The sequence below is a fragment of the Sinohyriopsis cumingii genome, chromosome 8 (assembly GCF_028554795.1).
Source record: "Sinohyriopsis cumingii isolate HCF-2022 chromosome 8, ASM2855479v2, whole genome shotgun sequence".
In the NCBI taxonomy this organism is placed as follows: Eukaryota; Metazoa; Mollusca; class Bivalvia; order Unionida; family Unionidae; genus Sinohyriopsis; species Sinohyriopsis cumingii.
This window is the reverse complement of record NC_142968.1, coordinates 23,374,189-23,386,394: the sequence shown is the minus strand read 5'-3', so window position 1 is coordinate 23,386,394 and position 12,206 is coordinate 23,374,189. Positions and strand designations below refer to the sequence as shown.

The following is a 12,206-nucleotide window of genomic DNA, read 5'->3' as shown; positions in this document are numbered from 1 at the left end:
CGCCTTGGATACAAAAAGGTTGGTGGTTTATTATTGTACCCTTCGTGGGAGGAGAATAGTATTCCCGTTGTTTTTCTTTTTGATAATTTGAACCCCCCCCCATTTATCGGTCCATTTGCCAATGTTAGTTAAATTGGCTTGTAGTTCATTTTTTATTTGTTGGCTGCGTGGTTTGCCAGCTTTCCATAAGCCACTGTTGTCAGCAAATTGTGATAGGTCAATCTCGCTGAGGTCAACAGAACGTTCTAGATCGTTTATCATGATGTTAAATAGAGCTGGACTTAAGACACTTCATTGTGGGGTGCCGTTCTCTCGCACATATTCTTCTGAATATTGTGACCATATTCTGTTTCTGATGTGTTTGTATTTTAAAAAGGTTTTGATCCATTTGTGCATGTTGCCGTTGATTCCATAGTGGATCAATTTGGCAATGAGACCATCAGTCCAAACTAGATCGAAGGCTTTCTCAAGGTCTAAGAAAATAGCTATCGGATAGCTATCGCATTTTCGTTTAGAATTGAAATCTAGTTTGATACGAGATTCGAGCCGTATTAGTTGGTATAGGTTCGATCTTTTATCGCGGAAGCCGCTTTGATTATGTGAGAGAAGATTGTTGTTTTCAAGGTGATGTGTGAGTCTGTTGTTTTTCATTATCTCTATCACCTTGCACACAGTATCAATGAGGGTCTGTAGGGGAATATTTATGTAGGGTCGTTGCCCGCTTTTGGGATCGGGATAGCTATTGCCTGTTTCCATTTGTGGGGAATTTGTTCTGTCTGCCATGATTAACTAATCATATCTAATATGATTTCTTCCTTATTGGTTGGGTTGTTCTTATATATTTCATATCCTATATTGTCTTCTCCTGGGGAGGTAGATTTCTTATTTCTAAGTGCTGATCTCCATTCGTCCAAGCTGAACATGTCATTAGGGTGAGAAATCCTTGGGTCTAGGTCAGTAAAGAGGTATGGATATTTATACTCTATTGTTGCTCTATGTGCTTGAAATTTGGCTGCATGATTATCATTTTTGCTCGTTCCAGCGAAGTATTTTGCTAGATGTTTTGCTTTTTCTTTGTTAGTTGATGCACCCTTGATATTTGGAATGTTGTTACTATTTTTGCCTCGCAATGCTTTTGATCAGACCATCTATCTATCTATGTTAAATTATAGAGATTTGCGCTCTATAGAGCATGTACCTCTGCTTTATGCCTACACGGTTGGCTATTTAATTGCTCCTAGGGGAAAGAATTAGGGCCACTTCCCCATGGCGTTTGATGTGCTCAGGGAGCACTTTTTAATTAAAGCCGTCAGGCAGTGGAGCTTACAAAAGGTCATAACTGTCTGAAAGCAGGGCTTGGAGGCGAGTAGGAATAGAACCAGTACACGCTCAACCTATTCAGTCGTTACTACTAAGCTGTATTTAGGTATGTATGAGTGGGAATGGACCCATCACACACTCATATGTTTGGTACTGAATTTTCAGTATTAAGGGTGTGAACTGCACGCTGTTTTTTATGTCTGGCCGCAGAAAGGAGGCGAGGATGATGGAAGGGCGGCTCCAAGGTCACAGGTCGGTGCTCCTAGACTTCAGGGTATCTGGTCTAAATTGTCGGCCTAAACAATTTTGAAAACTCTGTGCTGTTTTGAGTTTAGATATAGCATAGGAGAGTTATCTTAGGTGACAGTTTTTAGTAAAGTTTGCCACCTTGTGTGGCTGGTCCTGACGGTCTTGAACTTTTTGAGACCACCTTATATGAAGAATTCTGTTTTAGGGTCTTACTTGTCTAATTTTACGTTGTTTTGTTTGCAGCCTTGTGCTGTTGGACTTGATGGTCGTTGGTGTTTAGACCACCTTATGTATGCTAATTTGGGGTGCTTTCGTTCCCTAGAGTTGTTGAAAGTTTGCTACTTTGTTTAGCGGGTCCTGATGGTCTTTGGTGTTAGACCACCTTATATGCTCTAATTTTGGGGGCCTGTAATTCCTTGTGGTATAAATATGACTGTCACCAGCGGCCAGAGAGTTCTCAGAGGTATTAGTGGTCTTATATTCATGCTAGAAAATGGAAAGGATTGGTTAGGTTGACGGTGGATTATTAAAGAAAGAAAAAAAAGAAAAAAAAGAAGAAAAAAATTAAAATGAAAATAATATAAAATAGAATAAATAAAAATAGCAATATTTTTTTTATTTTTTAACCCTTTCTATTTCAGTTCCCTGGTTACCTTATTCTTAACTGTTTCGATTTGTTTGGTGTTATTTACATTTTCAGGCTAAGTTTGTTTAATTAAGACTAAGTTTTGTTTAATTAAGACTAAGACAGATATCCTTGCCGATTCGATCGGGTCTCTGATGTGTCAAGGATATCTGATCTTATTTCCCCCCTATATCTGAGTTTCTTAGCCTGAATATTAATTATGTGATGCTTATTACTAGGCTAAGGTCTATTTGGATAAGACAGAAATTTGTGCCGATCACTCGGGTCACTACTATGCCTCACGGACATCTGTTCTTATTTGTTCCCTACGATTAGGTTTGTTAGCCTAGTTGACAACGATTTAATTAAGCAATTTTGGTTTTATATTGTGTTTTGTAACCCAGTTTCATGTATAAAGTTTATTATATTTATATTTATATAGGTTGAGGTTAGGGTTGTTGTTCATTAAAAATCCTGGGTATGTATCCGGGTATCCAATCTTATTTTGGTCTATTTTTAGTGTACTTGCTCTTTTAAATTTGTGGCAGGTGTTGAATACACTGGTCAACAGTGAAATCATTACTGACTTGAAAAGGCCCTAATCTGTAGTATTTTGGTGTGCCGAACACGAATATAACCGTGAAAAATTTGTATTGGCTCTCGTTTTGAAGATATTCATATACCTCATTTTCTATGTTTCACTGTGTAAATTTCTCCAGTAGGACTGCAGCAACATCCGGAATAATGATGTAACATTGCATAATACCATCATGCTCACATCATCCACAGTTGATTGCATCATTTTCTGATGCAATGCAATACTAATGCCATGCGGCTGCTGAAGTAAGTTGACGTCAGCAGTGTACTATACATGTGTAGGCCTATTATACTAATGCCAGGCGGCTGCTGAAGCTGACGTAAGCAGTGTACTATATAAAGCCCAATCAGATAGGTTCAGCATTTAAAATATTTTAGACGTTGTGCGAGACAGTTCAAGCTACTGTTACATAAAACTTATTATTTTATCCATTTACGTACAATAAAGAACAGTAATGCCTCGAAAGTGTGTTAATACCGCGGACAATTTTTGCTATATTTGTGGGGAAGTGACATTTGCCAACCAGAAGAAAAGTATCAATTCTCAAGTGAAGAAGGCATATCATCTTTACTTCGGATGCAAGGTTGGTGACCAAGACAAGCCTTGGGCTCCGCATATATGCTGTGCTACATGTACAACACAGCTTTCACAGTGGTTGAATTGCAAAAGGTCATCAATGCCGTTTGCAGTCCCAATGGTGTGGAGAGAGCCAAGCAACCACCTAAATGACTGTTACTTCTGCTTGGTTCCTCTTCTTTCCGGCGGAATAACGAAGCGAAAGAAGTCGAGAATAGTCTACCCAAACATTCCGTCTGCATTGAGACCAGTTCCACATGGTGAGGGACTTCCTATTCCAGAACCTCCAGCAGAATATTCTCTTGATTCATCTGACGAAGACAAAGGTGAGTCGACCTGTTCTTCTCCTGGTCCATCAGCATGCAGTGATCCAGATTTTCACTGTGGTGCATCATCAACCCCACACAGAATAACACAGGAAGAACTAAATGACCTGATTCGTGATTTGGACTTATCAAAGAACAAGGCAGAATTGCTAGGATCAAGACTCCAACAATGGAATCTTATAGAAGAAGATGTCACAATTACTGCATATCGAAAGCACCACCAGCAATTGGAGCCTTTCTTCAGAAAGGAAAGTAATCTGATATTCTGTTCCGATATTGAGGGCCTCGTGAATGCTTTAAAAATCACTCATGACCCACAAGAATGGAGACTATTTGTGGACTCTTCGAAACTGAGTCTCAAGGCTGTGCTTTTGCACAATGGAAACATTCTTCCATCTATTCCAGTAGCGTATGCTGTCCACATGAAAGAGACATACGATAACTTAAGGCAGCTACTGAATTCCATTGAGTATAACAAGTACAGCTGGCACCTCTGTGGTGATTTGAAGGTAGTTGCCCTTTTAATGGGACTGCAGCAAGGATATACAAAATACATGTGTTTCTTATGCGAGTGGGATAGCCGAGCAAGGGAAATGCACTACATGAGGAAGGAATGGACTCACAGGCAGAATGTAGCCATTGGAGAGAAGAATATCCAACACCCAGCTCTGGTTGAGGCTCAGAAAATCTTGCTACCACCCCTTCACATCAAACTAGGTTTGATGAAGAACTTCGTGAAAGCCATTGACCGGACTTTGCCAGCATTCCGATACCTGCATGAAAAATTCCCTCGACTCAGCGAAGCAAAGATTAAAGAGGGAGTTTTTGTGGGTCCTCAGATTCGAGAGCTTTTCAAAGATGACCGGTTCAACAACTTGCTGGAAGGTGACGCGAAACAAGCATGGAATGCTTTTCGCCTAGTTTCTACAAACTTCCTCGGAAATGTTAGGGCAGAAAACTATAAGGAACTAGTAGAAGACATGTTGATGAAGTATAAGAAACTTGGCTGCAATATGTCTCTAAAGATTCACTTCCTTCATTCCCATTTGGATTTCTTTCCTAGCAACTGTGGTATTGTTAGTGATGAACACGGCGAACGTTTTCATCAAGATATCGCAACAATGGAACAAAGATACCAGGGAAAATGGTCCACTACAATGCTGGCTGACTACTGCTGGACACTCCTCAGAGATGCTCCCGAACAGCTGTACAAGAGACAGGCGAAGAAATCTAAGATGTAGTCAATGACTTGATTTTTTATAGGTAGGCTATTACAGTTGACCTTTTACTATTGGAATGCATTTCGTTATGTAAACATTAATTTCTTGCAGATTACAAAAAAACTAGAGCCAAGTTTGCAATTTGACTGTCATATTCGTGTTCAGCACATAAAAATTTATAAGAATTGACTAATTTCATTTCAGTAACATGACTTTTGTAAAAATTTGTTGTCCAGTGATATATGTGATAGGTCTTCTGGAACCCGGCAATGGTAGCAATTTGGACTGTGGGGTTGGGGTCATATGTATTGCCCAAATCTGCTGGCCAATTTGTTTTTTCGCGGTATAGATCCTAGTTGTGGTTTTCTGATCATTGTTATTGATTTTAGGTGGTTTCATATTCCTATTGATATCTTTTAGTACAGAGTATTGTTTCCTGCCTTTGGTGTTTTGGTTCCAGTATTCCTGCCATTTGCTATCGATGAATTGTTTAGATATGCTTAGGAGTTCGCTGACACTGTAATTAATGGCTATGTGAGTTGGTTCATTTAGCTTTTGTTTCGCTATTTGGTCAGCTAACTCATTTCCTTGAATGTCAATGTGGGATGGTATCCACATGGATTCGATTTGTTGTTTGCTGTTATGTAATTCTTTAATTAATAAATATGTTTGCCTAAGGAGATTTTCTCTTGATTTAGTACTGGTTTTCTTTGTATACTTGTTATGACGCTCAGCGAGTCGCTTATAATCACTGCTGTACGAATGTTGTTGTCCTTAACCCATCGGAGGGCTTCCAGAACGGCCCAAAACTCAGCTGTGTAAATAGACCAGTGGTCAGGTAGCCTTTTGCCCATTTTAATATCCAGCTCAGGTACCACCACTGCTGCTGCTGTTCTGGGGGAATCTGATATTTTGGACCCGTCAGTGTATATTTTAATTGAGTTAGGTATTTAGTCATAATTTCAGAAGCGATAATTGTTTTGAGTTTTAGTTCCTGTTCTTTTGTATTGCCAAATTCTGTATTTTTCATGTTAACTGATGGTTTGATATTGTTCCATGGCGTTGTGTCGTAGCTTATTGTTAGGTCGGCTTTGTAATTTTCAGTTGGTAGTTGGTTAATCAATTGGTGTATAAGCTTCCATGCAGGGACGGTAGTTACGCTTTTGTTAGTGAAGGGTGTGTTACGTTTATTGATGGCTATTCGGATGGGGTGAGTGATAGGGTGGATAGTTACTCTAGCTGCGCATCTTAGTGTTAATTCATGCCTTCTTAGGTGTAGGGGCACTTCTCCAGTTAGGATTTGGAGCTCAGCTAGGGATACAGACGGCAGAGCACCGGTGCAAGTAACTGGCGCTTTTCTTTGTACCTGGTCTAGTTTTTTAAGGTGTCTGTGTGAAGCTGAATTATATATTTGACACCCATTGTCCAGCTTTTACCTTATTAATGCCCTGCATAGTGTTAAGAGCGTTTTCTGATTGGATCCCCATGTGGTTCCTTTAAGGTTCCTTAGTAAGTTAATATCTTTATTGCATCTATTTACTAGGACAGTTTGGTATCCCCAGTTTAGGTGTTCATCATAATACATGCCTAGAAATCGTGCTACCTTTACGAATTTGATGATTTTATTTTGGATGGTGAGTTCAGTGTACTTGAATATAAAACTATGTTTGGTTGTAAAGAGGACTGCAATAGTTTTTTCATGTGATAACCTGAATCCCCATTTATCAGCCCATCTCGCCAAAATTGTTTAGGCTGTCTTGGATTTCACTAATGATTTTGTAACTTGTAGGGTTACCTGCTCTCCATATTCCACTGCCGTCTGCAAATTGTGACATTTTGACTAGGTCTGAAGTTATATTTTGATCGAAATCATTAATCACGATGTTGAAGAGTGTGGGGTTGAGTACGCTTCCTCGTGGGGTATCATTCTCAAGTGAGTATATGTCAGATCAAGTGTCCCCAACTCTAGTCATAATTTTGCGGTCGGTTAGGAAGTTCTCGATGAAGTTAAATAATCGTCCAGTTACTCCGAAGTGGTTAAGTTTAGCTAATAATTCTTTTGTCCAGACGAGGTCGAATGCCTTTTCCAAGTCTATGAATACTGCAATTAGGTTTCTGTCTATTTTTTGTTTGGAGTTAAATGCCAGTTTAATTGCTGATTCCAATCATATGAGTTGGTCCGTATTGGACTTTTTGTTTCTAAATCCGCATTGGTTTTCGGAGATTTAACTGTTAATTTCCAGGTGGTATTTAAGTCGATTGATTATCACTGTTTCCATAATTTTGCAAATATTATTGGTCAGGGAGATTGGTCTATAAGTGTTCATGATATTGGGGTCTTTACCTTGTTTGGGGATTGGAATTACTATTGTATTTTTCCATTTATTGGGCAGTTTGCCTACTTCCTAGATCTTGTTAAGCAGTTTAACTATGATGTGTGTAATGTTTTCAGGCAAGTTTTTATTAATGGTATAGCTTATCTGAACTTTCCCCGGGGATGTTACCTATTTTATGTTATTGCCTTTTCCCATTCGTATAATGTTATATCGCTATTCAAGTTGGATTCTTTAGGGCCTAGATCTTTGAAAAGGTGTTTATGTGTTATTTCCACTTTATCCCTGTGTTTCTGAAAGGCTTGAGTGGGATTTAGGTTCCTACTCATAGTTAAGAAATGTTTGGCTAGTTGATCTGCCTTTTTCTTGTCTGTGAGTGCACTTGCTATTTTGGGAGTGGTATTAACTGTTTTTCCTCTAATTGATTTGATCTTGTCACAAACTTGTTTAGAGCTAGTCCTAATACTGATTTTTGAGCAGTAGTTTTGCCAAGTTGTTTCTTTAACCTGCTTAATAGTTTTTTAAGTTTTTTTCTTTTGCCTTATAATTTGTAAAATCTATGGCGTTACCTGATCCTTTAAAAAAAAAATTCTTTATGGGTCTGTTTGCATAGTGGGTTCTACCAGGGTACTGTTTGTTTAGTTTTGTGCCACTAGTTTTGGGTATGTTGAAGGTTGCGGCTGTTTGTGTAGTATTAATGAGGTTTCGTACAAAATGTTTATATCCTCATGTTCTAATGTATTGGTGTTTATTTTGGATAACTGTTCCCTAAATGTTTCCTAATCTGTCATATTTCCATTGTGGGTGTTTTTAATGGGGTTATTTGGACTGTCATCTGCAGAGTTATAACGATTGGAAAGTGGTCACTGCCAAGTGAGTCAGTTTGATCCACTCCCCAGTCAGTAATTTGTGCTAAATTTGGCGAGCATATGGTTAGGAGGATGACAGACATAGTTTCATCCGCCGGGTTGAGGCGTTTATTAGTCCCATCATTGAGTATGGTCAGGTTGGATTCGGCAGCCCATTCCTCAGCCAACCAACCTCTTTTGTCTGTCATCCCGCCCCCATAGCTCGTTGTGAGCATTAAAGTCTCCGCAGACGACGAAATGATCTACTAATTGGTGTTTATTTATTTGCCTATAGGTGGCCGGATTGGATACATTAGTGTTTCCTCCTAGGTCGTAAATATAAAATTTGAATATTACCATTTCCTGTTTGGACTAGAGTTATAATACCCGTAGGCTTAGTAAATTCATGATACCTTTTAGAATAATTTTCCTTTGTCTGAATTTTTTTATTATCTGTGAGGTGGTATGGTTACGATGGTGGCTAGGCTGGAACAAAGAGCTGGTGGGCGGGCTGCGAAAGGCTGGCAGAGTTGATTGGCTCAAGCGCGGACGCGATAGAAAACATCCCTACGATTTTCTTTGGGTCGGAACGCTATGGTAGCTGATTTCTATTTCGCGAGATAGAGAGAAGTCAAAGAGCATGTATAGTTACAACATTTGTTGAAAACAAACCAGACATTTTTCAAACTGCAACATTTTTATTTAACCAACTATCCAGCATTTAATTTCAAACAAACAATTCTTCAAACAACCTAATATTGACAAGGTTGACAACGTTGTGAAGTGAAGTTACATTTCCACTGATGGAAGTCATTGGGCCATTGATGTACACTATGTCTCCTAGTTCAAGACAAAAGATAGCCATAATTGTCTCAAAACCATCGATCTCCTTTGTCGTCGTTTCAAGAAGAGTGACGATCAAAATAAGTCACTAAATGTTCTAAGGGTTTTAAAATACTTCGTTGATGAAGAAAAGACACACAATATTGTCCACCAATCCAAGTTTGATAGCATTTCTTAAAATAACAAATGTGTGTTATTTTTTTAGAATATTTTTTAATCATTTTCGATATTTTTAAGTGACTCTTATTTAGTATTTAATATGTCAAAGTAGTTTGAGTTTGTGTATGCTTTGCGGAATTTTAGATGTGCGATACGAATTCACAGACTGAATATCTCTATCGCACGCCATATAATCCATGAAACAATAACAGCATTTAACAATATTCACCATTAATATGTGACAAATACAACCATTTTGTAAAATAGTTATTTTATACATATTATGGTATACCGGTAATACTTCTCACCTCTACAAAAGACGATACAATTTACCACAAGCTCAAGGTAACAGCTCATGCGTTGAAAAATGTGAAATTACTGTATCTGATGTGGCCCGATATAATATGAAGGTGAATTAAAGTGTCTGATGTGGCCCGATATAATATGAAGGTAAATTAAAGTGTCTGATGTGGCCCGATATAATATGAAGGTAAATTAAAGTGTCTGATGTGGCCCGATATAATTTGAAGGTGAATTAAAGTGTCTGATGTGGCCCGATCTGATACAAAATTACAATATATGCTACATGTACAAGTTGCGTTTGTGTCCATGACTAATTTTTAATTTACACTTACATACAACCACATCATATCAGTTATCCATGTCAAGTATGGATATGGATGGATGTCCAACAACAATGAGAGGGAGAGGAAGAGAGAGAAGGTGGGGGGTAATTCTTCTTGCATTAGAAAATAAAACAGTGGAGACAAAGATATAATTGAAGAAAAACAAACTTTAATTTCTTAGAATAAACACCAGATTACCAGACCGGCTGGCAATTTTGAGAGCTAACATGTAAACGACTCGTATTTGACCTGAAAAAAAATACGCCACATTACTATGGCTCTTGAAGAGATATAGCATGCATGAATTTACGAATCAAGTCAATGTCTGTTTCATGGTCAACTGAAGATTTCAGCTTTCATATCCAAGGCTGTGTTTATTTAACTTTGTACTATAATTAAACGCTAAAACTGCAATTGATGACAACAAGTGATATCACATTAAATTATAATGCAATAAATAGAAAAGCAGATCAATATGACCTTACTTCTATTGGTCTCTCACTAGAGACGTTTTCTTATTCTGTTAATAAAGTGCAAAATAAAATATGAATGAGTAAACATAATTCAAAATTATACATGCTCTTTACAATATCAAAACATGAACTAACTGGCATGAAATTCCATATAGTGGGGAAAAAATAATACAACTTGTTTCGGAAATCATCGATTTTACTATAATTCTATTAAAAAAATAGATAAATTATTGAACTATGTCAAATGTAAAAGACAAAAAAGGTATTCCTTCCAGTTTGCGAATCGAATGACAGCTAACACACTGCTCCTTTGTACACAAAATACACAGCCACTTTCATTTGTATGATGGTCAGTAATCGGAATCTGGTAAAAATGATATATTTTCATTTTATAGCAATATTACAACAGTTTTGACCATTCTATATTTGGAAGGCTGGTTGGTTTTGAGCACTCAGACCCTCAGGAGTGGGTGGTGGTGTTTGTCCGCTCTGTCCGCTGGGGGAAGGTGGTTGAGTTTGACTATTGTTTTCCTGAGTGGATGGTGGTTGTGTCTGACCGTTTTCTCCCTGTTGAGTTGGTGATGGAGACTGCCTGTTCCCTTCCTGCGGAGATGGCAATGGAGTTTGACCGTTCCCTCCCTGAGGCCGTGGTGGACGGGGGTGACGATTTTGTTCGTGAGAATCTTCATGAGAGTCTTCGCGAGAGTCTTGTGGTCGGGTGTGTCCGTTTTCTCCCAGAGGACGTCTTGTGCGGGTTTGTCCGTTTTCTACCTGAGGACGTGGTGATTGGGTTTGTCCATTTCCTCTCTGAGGACGTCTTGGTCGGGTTTCTCCATCTTCTCCCTTAGTTCTTTGTGGTCTGGTTTCACCTCTCTCTTTTTTGGGTAGTTCTTTTTTTTCTTGTCGCTGGGGAGACGGTGGCTTACTCGTGGCAGACGGGGCTCCGGATTTTTTTTCACGATCAACTCCTCGTTGTTCAGTAGGCCTGCAATAAATGCAGGAAATATGCAAGACTAGTACAGCCAATATAACGACTGTAACTCTCATGTTGCTGGAAAGGAAATAAAAACAATATTTTTTATGGTTGGTTGTGCAGTCTAATATAGGAAGTGTCCTCGAAACTAATCTTTTACCATTTTTGCTATAGTCTAAATAAATACGCGGTACTTTGCAAAACATTTAAATTGGTAACAGTACGTATGGAATAACTGAGAAACTATTATATTTGAATGTATTAATGAGGAGAAAATGCAGTTTGCAAATGTTGATGTCGTAAGACCATTAAATGCAACAATTGGGTTAAAATTAATACCAGAAGTAACACTAGTGAAACTGCATGAACAAAACACTGATGAAGACAATTTAGTCACAAATCGAGCCATTCCAAACAGAATGATAAAGTTTTAACAGCCAGATAATGTAACGGAGTATTAAAATCTAATTTGTATTTTTCTAAATTCGATTACAGTAAATAGCGTCAATGAAATTCTCAAAAGAAAACCAAAAGTATATCCGATAACTTACCTTGAGGATATTTCTCTACAGGAGATTTGTTATCCTAGAGCTGTCAGCTACGAGATCCTTTCTATGTCTGTTTTCTGTTTCGGATCGCTCGGCTTTTTATACAGACAAAGTGAACTACATCGTGACATCGGGACAAAGGCAACCTATTAAATGTTTGCTTAGTCATTGGTTATTATAGCTACACGTTATTCACTGGCGCGATTCCAGTTATTGGATCTGGGTGAATGGGTTACTTTATGAAAGAATCCTAAGTGTGGTTATTTAAATTCATTCAACAGCTTCGAAGTTATCTAATATGACTAAACGTGTTAAAGTAGTAGAGGAAATCAGTCGATGACCTTAAAACGCATTACCATACGATTGCGTGAAAAGTCTAGAATGTACACTGAATCACGACAGTGAGATTTAATTACATTTTCTTGCTGAGCATAAGATTGAGAGAGAGAGAGAGAGAGAGAGAGACGTATAGAAATGTTATAATTTTGT

The 12,206-nt window shown here is 38.2% G+C and overlaps 1 protein-coding gene and 1 long non-coding RNA gene across 2 annotated transcripts in view; one reads left to right on the top strand and one right to left on the bottom strand.

The window, feature by feature from the left end:
* LOC149793139 (uncharacterized) overlaps window positions 1-12,206 on the top strand; it is a 233,719-nt gene that overhangs the window by 105,537 nt on the left and 115,976 nt on the right. The window lies entirely within an intron of this gene.
* On the bottom strand, window positions 9,871-11,803 carry LOC149793142 (uncharacterized). The gene is made up of 2 exons (XR_016422720.1): window positions 11,721-11,803; window positions 9,871-11,247 (listed from the first exon to the last, which is right to left on the bottom strand). It is a non-coding gene; the product is annotated as an uncharacterized LOC149793142 (long non-coding RNA).